The sequence below is a fragment of the Schistocerca cancellata genome, chromosome 2, assembly GCF_023864275.1.
Source record: "Schistocerca cancellata isolate TAMUIC-IGC-003103 chromosome 2, iqSchCanc2.1, whole genome shotgun sequence".
NCBI classification, from domain to species: domain Eukaryota; kingdom Metazoa; phylum Arthropoda; class Insecta; order Orthoptera; family Acrididae; genus Schistocerca; species Schistocerca cancellata.
Window position 1 is genome coordinate 324,081,250 of NC_064627.1, and position 19,259 is coordinate 324,100,508.

Sequence of the window (19,259 nt, forward strand, 5' to 3'; positions counted from 1 at the left end):
GAAGGACAAAGAAGTTCTTGACTAAGTATCAGGGTCCTTACCACATCACTGAAATGGCTTCTTCAGTGAACGTTAAAGTACGGTTTGTAACTAAAACGTCTATTATCCATATGAGTAAATAAATGGTGGATGCATTACCACAAATTCCAACAACAGGCTCAGGCACTTGAAAACGACTAATAAACTCAAAAGGCATCAACAAGTCGATAAACACGATGCACTTAGCGTACCCTACACATTGAGATCAGGTGAAAAATAGTAAAATTCGGGTTTATTTATGTTATTTCTAAAAGCTATTTATTGCATGTTTCATTCTTTTTTATTCTTGTTCGAGAGTATTGTGAATTTATATTAGATGCCTTATGTCGTTACAGTTTCATTATGGTTATGTGTTATTTCTTAGCCGCAGGGGTGGCTGAGCGGTTCTAGGCGCTACAGTCTGGAACCGTGCGACCGCTCAGGTCGCAGGTTCGAATCCTGCCTCGGGCATGGATGTATGTGATGTCCTTAGGTTAGTTAGGTTTAAGTAGTTCTAAGTTCTAGGGGGACTGATGACCTCAGAAGTTAAGTCCCATAGAGCTCAGAGCCATTTTGTTATTTCTCAGTTATTTTGTTCCGTGTACGAATTTTCGAAGAGGGAGGGCATGATAAGAATTCCTTTCTCCAGACAGCGCAAAAAAAATTCTGTTATATTACAAAACGTGACAGATGTGTCAGAAGAGAACTTGGCGATGTTTCACCAGACAGAAACTGTGGAAGTGAGTACGGACAGAGCAAATCTGTAGGAACTGGTCCGACTACCACCGGTAGGAATGAAAGGACAGTAATTGTGTTATACGGTTGATCCCCCTCAGAGTCAATCAACATGGTTTCCGAAATAAAAAAAACGTTTTTCTTTCCTGTTTACGTGATGTCCAGTAATACAGATGTATACATGGAATAGCTCTCAGTGTATTTTTCACTGAAAGATTTTCGGAATGTGTGGTGCCGTGAAAGGAACGAGGCCTCACGACAAGGAAGCTACTTCACAAGGGAACAGCAAATAAGGACAATCTGCCTGACGCAGCAACGAATGAGATTGCGTACACCGCCGCTGCTCGAAGAGTACTTACGTCATACCGCGGCGCCGCTCAACCCACTCTGCAATCATAGCTTACGACGACAGCATCGCCTTATTTCAGATACAGCACCGCGAGTTGCGTTAGCCAGAATTGTACTGTACTATATTGTGTCAGATGAGAAGTTCCTGATTCAGCGACAGTAACAAACACTTTTCCAGTCCTGTTGACATGGATTGTAACCAAGTTAAGTATTTCAGATTGTTCTTGTTTTAATAAACTGATTTAACATTTTGTGCGTGTTGCAGCATCCATTCGACCTCCACCAGAAGTAAATATAGGCTCGATAGAACCCGCCACCGTGCAGTCGCGAATGTCTCAAGCGATTTTTCTTCCTGCAATTCAAAATCAGTGTTAAGATAGATAAATAGTTACATCCAGAAACAAAAATTGTAACGTAATCGACTAATCCACCAGAAGAATAGGGTGTAAACCTTCGAAATTCGTCTTTAAATAAAATAATAATGACTGGTCCAAATGACTTTTTTATTTATACACTGAGAGCTTCATTATGATGTGAAGACATGAGTGTGGCGTGCAGTCGGTGCAACACGAATTATGGAATTATCTTCTTCCACTGTTGTTGTTGTTGTTGTTGTGGTCTTCAGTCCTGAGACTGGTTTGATACAGCTCTCCATGCAAGCTTCTTCATCTCCCAGTACCTACTGCAACCTACATCCTTCTGAATCTGCTTGGTGTATTCATCTCTTGGTCTCACTGTACGATTTTTACCCTCCACACTGCCCTCCAATACTAAATTGGTGATCCCTTGATGCCTCAGAATATGTCCCACCAATCGATCCCTTTTTCCAGTCAAGTTGTGCCACAAACTTCTCCCTAATACTATTCAATACCCCCTCATTAGTTATGTGATCCACCCATCTAATCTTCAGCATTCTTCTGTAGTACCATATTTCGAAAGCTTCTATTCTCTTCTTGTCCAAACTATTTATCGTCCATGTTTCACCTCCATACATGGCTACACTCCATACAAATACTTTCAGAAACGACTTCCTGACACTTCAATCTATAGTCGATGTTAACAAATTTCTCTTTCTCAGAAACGCTTTCCTTGCCATTGCCAGTCTACATTTTATATCCTCTCTACTTCGACCATCATCAGTTATTTTGCTCCCCAAATAGCAAAACTCCTTTACTACTTTAAGTGTCTCATTTCCTAATCTTCTTCCACTAAACAACTATTTTCAATAGGTATGTCTACAATATACTGCAGAACTAACAACTAACGAAAAGACCTGCCGTTATCTCATGCAGGACTATGCAAGAAACATCGGCACTGAGTGTATGAAAGTATTACAAGGCGCGTTTGATGATGAAGAACTGACTGGGCTCCTCATTCCTCAGATCTAAATTCTCATCATTGTTATCTTTGTCGGATGCTAAAAGATAAAGTCTTCGATATAGTTTGCATACGCTGGAGCAGTTAGGAGACAGTACTTGGATTCGGACTTCAGGAATTTCGACTCCTAAAATGGAACTAGTTTGACAGTTTGTTGAGAAGGCGTCGGTCTGCCCAATACACGGAGGGGTGCATTTTGACCACCTGCGGTAAATAAAAGTGAGCTCATTTCGTTACATTGCGTCTTTGTTTGTGTTAAATCCAGTGAAGATGCTCGAAGCAGTCATACGGCACCTGCAGAAGGACCAAGACAGCGCACATCCAGTGCGAATCACAGGCATGCGCTTACGTCTTACGTGAAACACCATGCATGTACACTTTATGAGACCGTAATTAATTTTCACTCTGCATTGGAGTTTGAAGCTGTGTACCGGAGGCGTACTCGAACCTGCAACCTTTGGCTTTCGCTGGTGAGTGCTCTACCGACTAAGCTATCCAAACATGACTTCCGTCCATGAGTAACGTATGCAGAACAGCTGTTAAGTATGGAAGCCAGGAGAGGAAGTACTGGCGGAAAAGATGCAAGGGAAAATCTTGAGTTGTGCTTGGATAATTTAGTCAGTAGAGCACCCGGCCGTAAAAGGCAAATCACCCACCTTCGATATGAAGTCCGGTACACAGATTTAACCCGGAGGAATTTTCAACATTATTAGTATCTCGAGTCGGTTGATGCCGCCGTTCCTCGCTTAATATTTATATGGTTATATTTTTATCATAATGCACCCAAGGCATTCGAGTCTCTCGATTATACGTCATACACCTCCTAACCCTTTGTCCATGTGTTTCCCTCTTTCCAGTTGCTCCTTAGAGTACTAATTAAACCCCTCCTGGAAACCGTAGCAAATGTTGCATAATAACGCTCCTCTTGGTAATGTTTTTTTTTCCTTTCTCTCGAAATTTTCTGTAACGCCTTTTATTTCAAACGATAGATAGATAACAAAAGTTCTTTTTTTTTAATTTGTACTATAGTTGATTTAATTTTCTTCCGTTTTATTCTTCACTACAATTTCCTCGAATCATTCCCATACCGTTCTGCTTTCTGTAAATAAACATTGAGGAACTATGTATCCGAATCTATTTCAGTATTATGTCAGCTAATCTCTTTTATTGTAGAATGACTGCGATGACGATTCTAAATCTGTTAATTTTTTACAAGATAATTTTCAAATACTGATTTCCGGACCTACCCTCTTGTCCCCACTTCGTTAAAAGGAACAAACTTTTTTGTGGAAGTCATACTAAATTATTTTATTTGGGCTTATGAAACCAAAACAATTTTTAAGAAATAAATATGAAAATAAAAAATTATAATAATTAGCAACAACTACAGGATACAGAATTGTAGTAAAACGAAAGCTGGCATATGAATTGGCACTTGCAACATATTTTCTGTTCAATACGGTTAACACCAAATTACTGTCAGGATGCAATTTTTCTAATGAAAGAGCTTCTCTTACAGAAGCAGTAAAACTTGAATAATTTATTTGTAAGAAATGAACTGCGCTGCGGAAAATCTAAGACAATTTCAATAGTAGTACGAATAAAACCACAATTAGAAGAAGCAGCGTCGATGGGGAAAAAGAGAATACTTTCCTGTCGCAGATGTACGGACATGCAGATAGAAATACCTAAGATGACACAAGACAGGCCGCTGTCAGTCAGTACCACTTAACTGGTTGCACTTTTTTTTACACTGGCTTTAAGCTCACTCAGCAGAAAAGTTTGGATACTTAATATGTTATTTTTTCTTTCTCTATCTTTGACAGAAAGGTGCAGAAACAGTAGATTAGGTAAAGTCGCTGGTTTTTCGCCAATGCAATGCTGTAACTCCACATTCACGAAGTTGTACCATTTTTAAATCGATGTGCACCAATTCATTGATTTCACACGTGGAAAGCATAGGGAATATGTTGATTCCTACTTTCGTATCTCAGGTTAATCATCTTCTGTCATTCGACAAGCACTGCTCGTTGAATGTCTCCTCTATACTTATCCGCGTGTTATAGTCCTATTGTATATACCTCGAAGTTTCTCCTGCATCGTTTTCAGCGCTATGTATCCATCTTCCATCATGTGACCTCGCCGATCCTTCCGTAACTCTTGAAATCTGGCTTCATCTACCACCCACGTCGTTTCCTTCTCCACTTCGTTTTCATTACACTCATAACCATTACACTCATAATCACGTTTGTGCCATTAAGCTCATTAAATGACCTAAAACTATTAAAGCTTTGACTCTCTCTCTCTCTCTCTCTCTCTCTCTCTCCCCCCCCCCCCACATCCCATGCGCTCTACCACGCACAAACACGCAAAATTACAGTAATAATTTCGTGCAGCATGTATACAGTGTTACTGAAAATTAAAAATTAAAGATTATGGGTAAATAAGAGGAGCACGAAAAGTACGTACGACAGGTAAGAGAAGACTAACAAACATGAATTATTATTAGTAATTTATTCGTCCAAGGACCATCTTATAATTATATAGAAAATTTCAAATTAAACAAAGAAAATGTAACTCATTTATTTAGCCATATGTACGAATATACGCAGCTGTTTAATGAGGAGATGACAGTGGTTTTGTTCAATGAACCATCCCAGCTTTTGCCTTTTACTGATGCCTTAACTACACTACCTCATTCAATGGCACACAACGTATGGCATTGTTCTGTTTATACATACCTGGAACAGGTTAACTTAATTGCATAAAAATAGTTACACACTATTGTTTTTCCTTTTCATGCAGAGCGACACACTACATAATTTTCACAGATCACATCACTCAGCAATTTATTACAGGTAATCAATAACGTAACATGATGTTTGATGCCTTAATTCGTTTAAAAACGAGATTAATTCTACTTACTCTCTCTCAGAATTTAGAAATCGATGATACTGCAGACAGATGCGTAAAATCTAAACACCAAAAAAAGCTCCAAAACTTCTCTGTTTTGAATGTTTGTGTCAGCACTGAGAATGAACCAAAACATCTTAAACTGTTGTAGTGTCTATGAAAGTCAACGTTTGATAGCGGTCTATCTGGTCTCCTATTGATGAGGTAGCCAAGGTGCAGTTAAAATATTCAAAACAGATCCTGGTAGGAAAAGGTGTTCCCGCGAAATTTGTAACGACAGAAGCACCCTCTCTCAGTATCGTTATGGAAGCGATCACTATGTCACTATAGAATATCAGCTATCACACGAGTTTTCAGATGCAGGCGGATCAGTTACCAGACAGAAAGAAAGCGGAAGCAAAGCCTGAAGCCGTACTACTCGTGAGTGATATTCCAGAACGTACGTGGCCGCAGCTCACGTTACTTAGCCGTCGTCACACGGGATGACAAAGCGTTCGTGGACAAGAAGGTCGTCAAGTTTAGTGGCGACGCAACGTGGTATTTCATGTTCCGCAGCATTTCGTAGCGTAAGACTGATTAAGAAGATCAATGTTTTGCTTCTTGAAGAGCAATGTGCCCAGGGAAATGAAAGATTGCGTTCTACATCACAAACTCAACTTGGGAGACGCCATATTGGATTTTGTCGATTTCAAATGGCTCTGAGCACTATGGGACTTAACATCTGAGGTCATCAGTCCCCTAGAACTTTGAACTACTTAAACCTAACTAACCTAAGGACATCACACACATCAATGCCCGAGGCAGGATTCGAAGCTGCGCCGTAGCGGTCGCACGGTTCCAGACTGTAGCGCCTAGAACCGCTCGGCCACCCGGCCGCCGTGTGGATTTCAAATGAAGTCCGTAACTGGCGGATTTTATATTACAACTTACGTGCTAAGAGTATATACTGTTCCAAAACACCAGTACATTGAAGATCTCTCGAAAACGCGTCGTTATTAATACAAATTACCGTATTAAACTGACGGCAAACTACATATCTTGGTTAAAGAATTGTCGTATTCTGTTATTTCCTCTTATAACTTGCTTCTTATGAAAGCATGTCGTTACGACGCAACGGCACACTAAAGGTTTATCATAAACGCATCCTTCTTAGTACTATCTGTTTTTATTAAATAATAGTTAATGAGATATCGGCCGTTACAGCCTTCAAGACGCCGTAAAATAAAAGATTCTGCCATCTTTTAAACAAGTTCAGTGTAAGTTAGAGGGCAGTGATTTGGAATTGCAATGTCATACTTCCCTATTTCGTGTCCCACCGTCTCCAAGTAATTTCTTTTTCCTCCTTCACATTTATTATGTATTTAACAGAAGTATGTTCTGTAATATGGTATGGACATTAAGAGCGCTCTGTCTCGCTCTATCTCTCTCTTTCTCTCTGTCTCTCAGGTTTGATTTTGTGAACACGCCAGGAGTACGTACCAACGAATTTCAAAATTGCTTCCTACAGTACTGTTTCATTCGATCGCAATTCAGTGTTTATTTAATCATCCAAAGTACTTTCCAGATGTTGGTTACATAGTTCCTTTATAAATATTGTTTATGATTGTGTGCGTGCATTTATGTACGTACTTATACATGTTTGTATGTATATATGAAGAAACAAACACACACACAGACACACACACACAAACTTGCGTGAAGTTCCAAAATTTTAGTTTTATATTGCAGTAAATAAATGATTTCTTTTTTACTTTATCTACAAGGGTGCATGCATTTCTTTCAGTAGGATATTTTGCAGTTCCTTGCTTAAAGTCTCGCATTTGACATGTTCCAAAATTTCTAATATTGAAGTTAGGCTTTTACTACAAACTGAAAAAAGTGCGTAGATTTTTATGTGATGTGATGGACTACTGTACATTTGTACGGGATTGTTTTCAATGTAAATTTTCAAACGCAATGTTACCAAGAATTTTCCTTTTTGTTTCATGTTCTGCTCATGGATATTTAAGGGTTTTTTTTATTTATGTATACTACTTGAAGAATAACATGCCTAGAATATGCAAAAGGCAACAAATGTGCTTCTTAATAGAGCTAAAAATGGTTCAAATGGCTATGAGCACTATGGGACTCAATATCTGAAGTCATCAGTCCCCTAGAACTTAGAACTACTTAAACCTAACTAACCTAAGGACATCACACATATCCATGCCCGAGGCAGGATTCAAAGCGGCGACCGTAGCAGTCGAGCGAAAAAAATGGTTCAAATGGCTCTGAGCACTATGGGACTTAACATCTGTGGTCATTAGTCCCCTAGAACTTAGAACTACTTAAACCTAACTAACCTAAGGACATCACACACATCCATGCCCGAGGCAGGATTCGAACCTGAGACCGTAGCAGCAGGCGGTTCCGGGCTGAAGCGCCTAGAACCGCTCGGCCACGGCGGCCGGCAAATGAGGAGTCTTTTATACGCTTCATTTAAGTAATTTCATTATTGATTACAGTTTCTTTTCTAATGTGGAATCTTAACTTTGTAGGCAACAAAAATTTTATGAAAACTAAAACCGTCTAAAGTTGAAAAAAAGATGGACTGTGTGAAAACTGTTTTGTAATTCTTTTCTATAAAATTCGCCTGATCTCAGTCCGATGCAGCACATGTGGGAGACTATCGAGCGCCAGCACTCTACCCACAAGCTAACAGCCTATAATTTAGGGCATTGCGTGATCTGTGCTTACGACGTCAGGTGGCACATACTTCGAGAAACTTATCAAGGACTTGCCGAACCCATGCTGCACAGAGTCGATGTTGTACTGCGTGGCTACGATGGATCGACAGGCTCTTAATCAGGTGAACATAATATGCTTGCTCATTCATGCAAAGTCTGCAGGTTTCCGTGGCCTGTGTCATTGTTGATAAAACCGTCTGAATTGCTGGGTCGCATCATATTCTGTAACGTATCGCTTCTGGTCCACGGCTAGTGCTGGTAACCATCAGCTAGCCAGCCACATACGAGCGAATATCGGCAATGAGCCAGAACTGTGGACCAATTCTGCGGGTATTTGACGGATGTGCCCCTGCCCCCTTCCCACACGACCTGAGACCCCACTAACGAGCGCGGCCTGTCCGTCGGTTCTAGTCTCTCCGATCTGCCTGCAGGAGAGGTTACGGGCTGGAAAAACCGACCGATTAAAACCGATACCGATGTTTCGGTTCTGATTAATCAGCTTTTTTCGATATTTGTGTGGCATCAGTTACAACAGGTGTTTTTTTATTTCTTGCTAATGGTAAAAAACGGAAATAGCAATTAGTAGCAGTGGTAAAAAAACCAGTAGTTTTCGTTCGCAGAATTTCCATTGGACTGAAATGTTGCATTACAGCAGAAAATGGGGCTGCGCGGTCTAACGCCTTGCCACGATTCACGCAGCTCCCCACGTCGGAGGTTCGAGTCCTCACTCGGGCATAGGTGTGTGTGTTGTCCTTAGCGTAAGTTAGTTTAAGTTAGACTAAATATTGTGTAAGCCTAGGGACCGATAACCTCATCAGTTTGGTCCCATAGGAGCTTGCCACAAATTTCCAAATTTAGAAAATGGACAATGCGATCTGTGCTATTTTAGTAACAATGCAGATAGATACGAGAAACAAATACACGGCATAAGAATTAGTGTCGTTTTGTTGAGAAAATGACGTAAATAACATGTGGCTTTGCCAAATAGATGGTACACCTCTACATAGAGTACGCAAGACTTGCCCCATCTGGTCTATACGGTAGTTTCTCAGTGTCATCACCGGACATCAATTGTATTACAGAATAGCACTATCTCTGGTCTGGAAGTATTTTGCAGTGTGTGGTGCCAATTCATTCATAGTCTGCGACAAAACTAGAAAGTAGCTGCCTGTGTCTTTGTAATATTTGCTTGTAGCCTTTGAAAATGGGCAAATAAACAAGAAAAATAGTCCTTACTTCAGTTTTCACCTTTTAGCACTGACTGCTTGTGGTGCCTCGATTACAACATGATTTCTGAGCAGAATTTTAAAAAATTGGAATGAACAGGAGGATACTGTGTGATTTTTCGTAGTACTCACCACTTACCACTTTCCGAGAAAAGCAGTAAGCGGTAGACGAACTAAGTTTTCTTTTAATTCCTTTTTAACGTAATATTTTGATTCTGCAGATCTAGAAACTGAGAGAGTTAAAATCTTTCAATCTTTGTTCGATTTCTGCTTTTATTACAGGGAATAATAGGAATTAAAGCCCGAAAATCGGTTCCTTGAGAAAACGGTTTTGAGCGGTTTCACCACTCAGGTTAAAATGACGTTGAAAATAACTGATACAACCGAAATCCGATCGTTCCAGCGATAATCGCCACTCCCACAACGGTTGCGTTCGTGTGTGGGAGCAGGTACGCGTATTTTCGTGATTTATCCTCGGACCCAGGACTGCGGTGCGTTCGCGACAGGCCCGAAGACACGGGCGGCGAATTTCACCAGTTGCGACTGTGTCTCACTGCAAGTACGCTATACAGTGCTCCATTTTTCACGCGTTTCATTTTTTGTAGTACATTTTCGCACTTTGAAAGTAGTTTATGTCTTCGAGAAAAACTATGAACGTTACTAGGAAGAAAATTATGGCGGTCGCCGGCTGTTTGTACGCTATGAACTGATATTTCGCGAAAAAAAAAAAAACACGAACAAAATGGGTCAAAAAACGGTTTAATGAAAGGCAACATTCCACATGCACAGGGTGGTCAGAAACAATCTGAAAAGCTTGCAAGAGTGTTGCGTAGCAGTTTATGCTGAGAAATAATTGTTAAGGAAAATATTTCATACATAGGGCCATTTCCGACTTAATTTGTATTGAATGAAATCAATCACGCGATTGCGCGCGAAAATTGAAGCGGCCCACCAGATGTAATTAGTGCCAGTCGTTCGCATACCGTAGATGACAGCGCAAGGGACAGCTCAGTCTTTGGTTCCGATTCGATCCTTCCTGATGTCGCAAGTGCAATGTTTTTTCAATTTTAGGAAACCTAACAAAATACACGTTTCGGGACATCTTCTGTGGCATGTCGTTTGAATTTGTGTCCCCAACCGTCTCATTGACTAACTTCAATGCCAATTAATTCGGTAAGCCCCCCCCTTCCAAACGCCTCCTCCCCCCCTCTCATATCGAATTTTCTTCAGAACTGTTATTTCTCAGCACAACCTGCCGTGCAACACCCTAACAATTTTTCAGATTCTTTCTGACCACCCTGTACAGATCTGATTCAGAATCGTTGGCATTCCTCTGAGAGTCATGAAGATTCAGTATGTCAGGATGAGGGCGTTCTTCAGCGTTTGCAATGTACGTTGTAATACCTGGAAAATAATGGACATAACGTACTTGTACGTAATAGTCTACACCAATGAAGTAGTACGTACAAGCAACGTTTATTGGCGCTCACTATAGTCCCGGTTTATACAACTCTTGTCCCCCTTTTACGCTTCTCTCAAGAGGTCTACACCTTTCTGAGATTATTTATGAAATAACTGAAGGTATTTTAAATCCGACTATGCAACTACTAAAACAAAAGGCGCATTTTTATCACCAAACGCGTTTCGTTTTATTGAAATAAAGCGCCATGGGTGGTCTGTAATGAAATATATTTACAGTGTGGTTTGTTTTCTACATCTGAAAAAAATTCGCTATAAAAGATGTTAATGTTGCTGACAATCTTACTTACGCTCACCTCAGGAACCGCCGTCCGCTTGCACTTTTTTTTTAGATATTTCCTCGTTTGCACCGTTGTTTGTTTTTATAACAGTTTGGTCCAGAACTGAAATATTGTCTGGAAATGTTTCAACTATATCTTTGTATGCTTTATTTTTTAAATTCCTTTTTCTATAATATTCAGGTGTCTATTTTGCACAAACTAGATATTTCACGGTAGACCCACAATTGTACTCGTATAAGTTTCTCGGTGTCGTCATTTGTCACTTCACTATACTTGTAGCAACTAAAACTTGTTGTCACCTGAAAACTACTCATTCATCAGAGGAGAACGTCGAGTATCACCTACATTTGTCTTGTTCCCACGTTAAAATCTGCTTCTTTTGCCAGAACAAATCGGAGTTTACACAGTGTCACCTGGATGATATCTTAATGCAGTTGCATATGCGTCAGAATCCCAAAACAGTGGCTTATTAAACGAGGAACTGAGAACAACTCAGTGTGAAAGCTTATGAAGAATCACTTTCTCAACATGAAGGTAAACGTATAATCTTGTTGCACAGCCACACTAATTCTCATTTCACCATCTATCGATAGTCATTGCATTGCAAGAGTCTACAGTTACTCTTATACCACAGTAGCTCCGCATGCTTACCTCTACATCTACATCTACATCCATACTCCGCAAGCCACCTGACGGTGTGTGGCGGAGGGTACCTTGAGTACCTCTAGCGGTTCTCCCTTCTATTCCAGTCTCGTATTGTTCGTGGAAAGAAGGATTGTCGGTATGCCTCTGTGTGGGCTCTAATCTCTCTGATTTTATCCTCATGGTCTCCTCGTGAGATATACGTAGGAGGGAGCAATATACTGCTTGACTCTTCGGTGAAGGAATGTTCTCGAAACTTTGACAAAAGCCCGTACCGAGCTACTGAGCGTCTCTCCTGCAGAGTCTTCCACTGGAGTTTATCTATCATCTCCGTAACGCTTTCGCGATTACTAAATGATCCTGTAATGAAGCGCGCTGCTGTCCGTTGGATCTTCTCTATATCTTCTATCAACCCTATCTGGTACGGATCCCACACTGCTGAGCAGTATTCAAGCAGTGGGCGAACAAGCGTACTGCAACCTACTTCCTTTGTTTTCGGATTGCATTTCCTTAGGATTCCTCCAATGAATCCCAGTCTGGCATCTGCTTTACCGACGATCAACATTATATGATCATTCCATTTTAAATCACCCCTAATGCGTACTCCCAGATAATTTGTGGTATTAACTGCTTCCAGTTGCTGACCTGCTATTTTGTAGCTAAATGATAAAGGATCCATCTTTCTGTGTATTCACAGCACATTACACTTATCTACATTGAGATTCAATTGCCATTCCCTGCACCATGCGTCAATTCGCTGCAGATCCTCCTGCATTTCAGTACAATTTTCCATTGTTACAACCTCTCGATACACCACAGCATCATCTGCAAAAAGCCTCAGTGAACTTTCGATGTCATCCACCAGGTCATTTATGTATATTGTGAATAGCAACGGTCCTATGACACTCCCCTGCGGCACACCTGAAATCACTCTTACTTCGGAAGACTTCTCTCCATTGAGAATGACATGATGTGCCCTGTTATCTAGCAACTCCTCAATCGAATCACACAATTGGTCTGATAGTCCATGTGCTCTTACTTTGTTCATTAAACGACTGTGGGGAACTGTATCGAACGCCTTGCGGAAGTCAGGAAACACGGCATCTACCTGTGAACCCGTGTCTATGGCCCTCTGAGTCTCGTGGACGAATAGCGCAAACTGGGTTTCACATGACCGTCTTTTTCGAAACCCATGCTGATTCCTACAGAGTAGATTTCTAGTCTCCAGAAAAGTCATTACTTACCAAAAGTCAGTACTTACCAAACGTCGAAATACTCTCCTCTCCGCGTTCTATCATTTCCCGCAATATCTTTACGGTACCTCGAACCACTTACGGCTTATGAGATACATTGTGAATATTTCATTTTGCAATGTGTGTGAGTGGAAGTGAATACATATAATACATTTTCTCGAGATTGGAATTAGATACTGGTCTCCACAAAAGTTTAAAGAAAAATTCAATATTTCATATGCAGCAATATATAGCCTAGTACACACCAAACGCAAATTTTTCGTTGCAGTCTCTTCGAATTTAACGCTACATTTTACTTATACGCGGGATAGCACATTAACTACCCTGAAGAGCCAAAGAAACTAGTACACCTGCCCAATATCGTGTAGGGCTGTCAAGAGCACTCAGAAGTGCCGCAACATGACGTAGCGTAGACTCGGCTAATGTCTGAAGTAGTGCTGGAGGGAACTGACACCATGAATCCTGCAGGGGTGTCCATAAATCCGTAAGAGTACGAGGGGATGGAGATCTCTTCTGAACAGCACGTTGCAAGAGACCAGAGATATCCTCACTAATGTTCGTGTCTGGGGAGTCTGGTAGCGGGCGGAAATTTTTTTAAACTCAGAAGAGGGTTCCTGGAGCCACTCTGTAGAAATTCTGCACGTGTGGGGTGTCGCATTGTCCTGCTGGAATTCCCCAAATCCGCCGGAATGTACGATGGCCATGAATGGATGCAGGTGATCACACAGGATGTTTACTTACGTGTCACCCATCAGAGTCATATCAGGGAGCCCATATCACTCCAATTGCACACGACCCACACCATTAGAGAGCCTCCACCAGGTTGAACAGTTCCCTGCAGGGTCCAAGGATTCATGAGGTTGTCTCCATACCCCTACTCGTCCATCCGCTCGACACAATTTGAAACGAGACTCGTCCGACCAGGTAACATGTTTCCAGTCGTCAACAGTCCAATGTCGGTGTTGGCGGGCGCAGCCGAGGCGTAAGGCTTTGCATCATGCAGTCATCAAGTGTACACGTGGGCCTTCGGTTCCGAAAGCCCATTTCGATGATGTTTCGTTGAATGATTCGCACGCTGACACTTGTTGATGTCCCAGCATTGAAATCTGCAGCAATCTGCGGAAGGGTTGCACTTCTGTCACGTAGAACGATTCTCTTCAGTCGTCGTTGGTCCCGTTCTTGCACGATCTTTTTCCGGCCACAGCGATATCGGAGATTTGATGTTTTACCGGATTGCTGAGATTCACGGTACACTCGTGAAGGGGTCATATGGAAAAATCCTCACTTCATCGGTAACTCGGAGATGCTGTGTGCCATCGCTCGTGCCCCGTCATGTTCAAACTCACTTAAGTCTTGATAACTTGCCATTGTTGCAGCAGACACCGATCTAGCAACTGTGCCAGACAATAATATAGGCGTTGCCGACCGCAGCGCCGTATTCTGTCTCTTTACGTATCTCTCTATTTGAATACGCATGTCTATACCAGTTTCTTTGGCGCTTCAGTGCATGGCTGTTAACGAAATGACAGGCACTTCATCATGAAGCGGACATACAAAGGTACAACTAATATTAAAAACCATTTTTTTTCGAATAGTTGCTTTAAAATCGTGCGAGAAAGATTGCAGGGTAGTCAACGTGAGCGCTCCGGTCTGCCGGAGTACCGGTTCTCCGAAAGCTCAGTTTCCCAAACGCAGCCAGTCGCGGAAATCCGCCCGTGTGTACCGGCTTTGTAGCCGTATTGGCAGTTTCCAGAACTGCAGGTAATGAGTTCAATGTTGTGCCTCAATAACGCGCAGGCGGGGATTGCAGGTGTTCAAGAATCCGTCAGGAATATCCGTGGCCAGTTGCTACAATGCGCTCGTGTGTGACCAGCTAAAATGTGAGCGGCGGTGTTGGTTTCATTGCTTCCGGGGAACGGGAACTGTTACCCCGCCTGGACAGAAATTTCCGGTGTTCGCTTAATCTCATTGAAGGCTGGTGGCCTGACACGACCGGGTTGTTTTCAAAGGCGAGTGTACCCCAGAGAATGGCTAACGTTGTAGTAGGTTCGTTCGAGAAGTTGATCACAACAGTAATAGTAACGCGAATACTTTCGACAGAGACATTCCCCCCAGTTCCAGTGGGTTATGACTGGCTGAAAGCTCTTCGAGTTGCAGCCAAAGGATGGTCACAACTACTTCCGACTGACCAGAGGCATTTCTTCTGGTGATACCAAAGCGTTTCATAACGCTGCATCTCTGTAAGTAAGTCGTCCACTGCTGCTGCCTAGTATTACTAAAGTACGAGACTGGAAGTGATAAGGGACTGCGCTCACTGGCGCGATCGGAAGTTGCTGTTACATCACGTGGTACTATACAAGTAATGCTTGTTAGAAGACGTGAGTTTAAAAAAAAAAGAAAGAAAATTGATTCACGAGGCCCCGCCGGCCCGCGCGCACATCTGATCCTAAACACATAAAAATTAAACTGTTTAAGATAGCCACATATAAAAGAGCAGAAATGAGAAAGAAAACACACAGACAGACACATAGAAAAGATGAATAAAAATGAGAAAGAAGACATTGAAATAGCAACGTTATTACCTAAGAGGATACAACTCCAGTGAGACTGACAGAACAATGATCACTGGAGCAGAACTTCATAGGTAATACAATAGCTTTTGTCTGCCTCTAAAACGCAAAAGGCTCTAGAGAGAAATTCGCTGTATAAAAATATTGTACACTGGCACAGCAGTAACTCGCGTAGTTCCTGGAATTAGCCACGCTGTTTCTGCATATGACAGTAACCAAATGATCGTCACAGTGACAGGCGACAAGACGAGGTCGAAGTACCTGGACCAGAACCACGCCAGAATGAGGGCACAGGGAGAGCAAGACGAAGACGCTGCTGGCTAGAGACAGATGCCCAAATCTCGCAACTCAGCGAGATACAACTACCAGAGGGATTACTAATTAACTCTCTAGAGCACTTGCCCGCGAAAGGCAAAGGTCCCGAGTTCGAGTCTCGGTCGGGCACACAGTTTTAATCTGCCAGGAAGTTTCATATCAGCGCACACTCCGCTGCAGAGTGAAAATCTCATTCTGGTAACTCTCATAGTTTGAAAGAAATGTTGTCGAAAGGAGTCACTCAGTTCTATAACCTCACATATCCAATCACTGACGTTACGACCGAGAGACATGGCACAGTGGTTAGCACACTGGCCTTGCATTCGGGAGGACGACGGTTCAATCCCGCGTCCGGCCATTCTGATTTAGGTTTTCCGTGATTTCCCTAAATGTCGGGGTGGTTCCATTGAAAGGGCACGGCCGACTTCCTACCCCATCATTCCCTAATCCGCTGAGACTGTTGACCTCGCAGTTTGGTCTCCTCCCTCCCAAATTAACCCAACCCAACCCAACTGATGATACTTTAGGGGAAATGACCATACAATTTATTCTCGAATCTGGGAGCCATGTGTCGGTCTTAAACAAGGAAACTTACGAACAGTGCGATAGGAATGGGCCATGTCCAGACTTCCACATGCAGAGCATGAGAGTCCATGGTCCACTGAATGGGAAATGCAGGGTAGTTAAGGAACAAGTGAAACTTCTTTATACAAATTTTACTTAAACTGCTAAATGCTTACACAATATTCTAAAACTGCTGAGTGAAATTGAACGCACTGTTTCTTTGCTTGTCTTTATCATTTCATTTCTGGCCTACAGAATCTGCCCTGACTAACAGAACTCAAACTTTAGAATTATATACCTTCAGCTGTTGACGGGCGTTGACATATATGAACGGGGACAGGTGAACATGCCTGCCCCGACCGGAACTCGAACCCGGGATCTCTATCCATCTGAGCCACTGACTGCAGGGACTATCTCGCGCAAACATCCAGCGAGACACACATTCTCACCTTATATGCCCACACACTACATTCGTGAGGTCCCTATCCCACACACTCATTACTCGTGGAAGACATTCTTACCATCTCCCGTAATACTTCGGGTAATATGTGTGCATCCACACAGAAGAGGAAGGTCATGGCCGATATTGCCAGAACTATATACATGTCCGAAAGAATTCTGATTGTCACTGACACATGTTCGGTACTGCCGGACGAAGGTGCGCGTTACCAAAATATAGGTCGCTCCGTCAATTGACGGACACGAGGTGAGCCAACAGAAGCTGTCCGCGAATGCTCTACATAACGCTGCACCGGCTGAAGAGAGTGACTTCGTCGTTAGATCTGTTATACAGGAAGAGTTAGATGAAGGTGACGAATGGGAAGACGTCTGTACAAGGGGAGCCGAGGACGAAGAGATGAATTGTGAATACCTGGGGTTCAACCCCCTTGTCGAAGCTGGCAAGGAGTGTGATGTGCTCCTGCACGCCGAAGATTAGACTAGCGCAATTTTGAAACTCCTTGGCGGATTAAAACTTTGTGCCGGACCGAGACTCTAGCGCGGGACCTTTGCCTTTCGCGGGCAAGTGCTCTACCATCTGAGCTTCCCAAGAACTACACACGACACGTCCTCACAGTCTTAATTCCGCCAATACCTCGTCTCCTACCTTCCAAACTTCAGTTTCGCAGTTTTATTCTGCCAGAAAGTTTCATATCAGCGCACACTCCGCTGCAGTGCGAAAATTTCATTCCGGAAACTTCCCCCAGGCTGTGGATAAGCCATGTCTCCGCAGTATCCTTTCTTCCACGAGGGATAGTTCTGCAAGGTCTGCACGAAGGGTTCTGTGAAGTCCGCAACGTGGGAGACGAGGTATGGGGGAATTAAGACTGTGAGGACGAGTCGTGAGACGTGCTTGGATGGTAGAGCACTCGCTCGCGAAAGACGAAGGTACCGAGTTCGACACTCATTCCGGCACACAGTTTTACTCTGCCAGGAAGTTCCATATCAGTGCACACTCCACTGCAGCGTGAAAATTTCATTCTAGTGCAATTTTGTCTTTGCAGCTGGAGCAGCAGCGATGACTTTGAGTGTGTCAACGGAGACGTAAGGGTACAGTCCAAGGCTGACAGGCGTGTTGCAGACTCGACAAAACCAGTCCTTCTGGTTTTGTGAAAGGAGAAGGAGGCACAACCTGACCCACTTCAAACCGGTGATGAAGACAGCTCAGAGGGCACGTTTTTTTGACACTGTAAATTAGTATGTTGTCTCATCGATATCGTAGGATAAGTGGAATAGTTCTGTAAATATTTGCTTATTTGGAAAAAGGAAGTATTAGCTGATATGAATTTACTTTCAGTAGGAACCGAGCGATGTGGCGTAGTGTTTAGCACACTGGACTCGCATTCGGGAAGACGACGATTCAAGCCCGCGCTTGCCCATCCTGATTTGGGTTTCCCGTGATTTCTCTAAATCGCTCCAGGCTAGTGCCGGGATGGTTCCTAAGAATGGGCACGACCGCCTTCGTTCCCCATCCTTTAGTAATTCGATGGGACCTCTGACCTCACTGTTTGTTTCCTTCCCCCAAATCAACTAACCAACCAACCATTCAGTAGAGGAATGCTTTATTCCTCTGAAAAGTGTGAGGAGGAGCCACGTAACAAAGTAAACTGGAATAATTTTGAAATGTTATGCGTTTGAACATCCTGACCAAGGCGCCGAATAAACAGACTCCAGTTAGGAATGGAAGACAACAAAGTAGGACATAGACCAATAATTTTGTTAACCGTGTAATGGTTCCACATGTGAAAGAATCTGAACATGTTGTGACTGAAATAATACGTAAACCATGTGATTGTGCAGTTGGCAAAGAAGTCTCTTTCAAGTTAAAGGATTGTATAAGTTATTGAAGAGCTAAGTTTATGCAATAATTCCTTTCTATAACATGTAGATTGAGGGTAAAGGTAATAATAACCTTCATGAAAGGAAGCGTCCAAGTAGAACGGTTCCTGGTAGAATTCTTACTACGACTTCGAGTGCATAGTGCAGTTATCTGGCTGTTTTTGCTGTTACGGCGAACAACTGCGCCACCAAGGATGGTTTTGCGTACGTTGCTTAGCTATGAATCAGTAGTGCAGATGGACTGAATGTTGTTACGTTTTGGTAACCAAGAGAGCACCAATATAAGAATTTACGGCAGACGAGAGAAAGCAATTAAAGATGATTTTCTTTCATTAGAAAGGGGCGCTGTGTGGTTGTACGTATTAATTTCATATGTATTAGTACGCCATTTTCACGTAGGAACGCGAGTTCGTCATAGTTAATAACTGTATTTAAATTATATGTGAAACTACTGAATGGGACTGAAACCAATGGT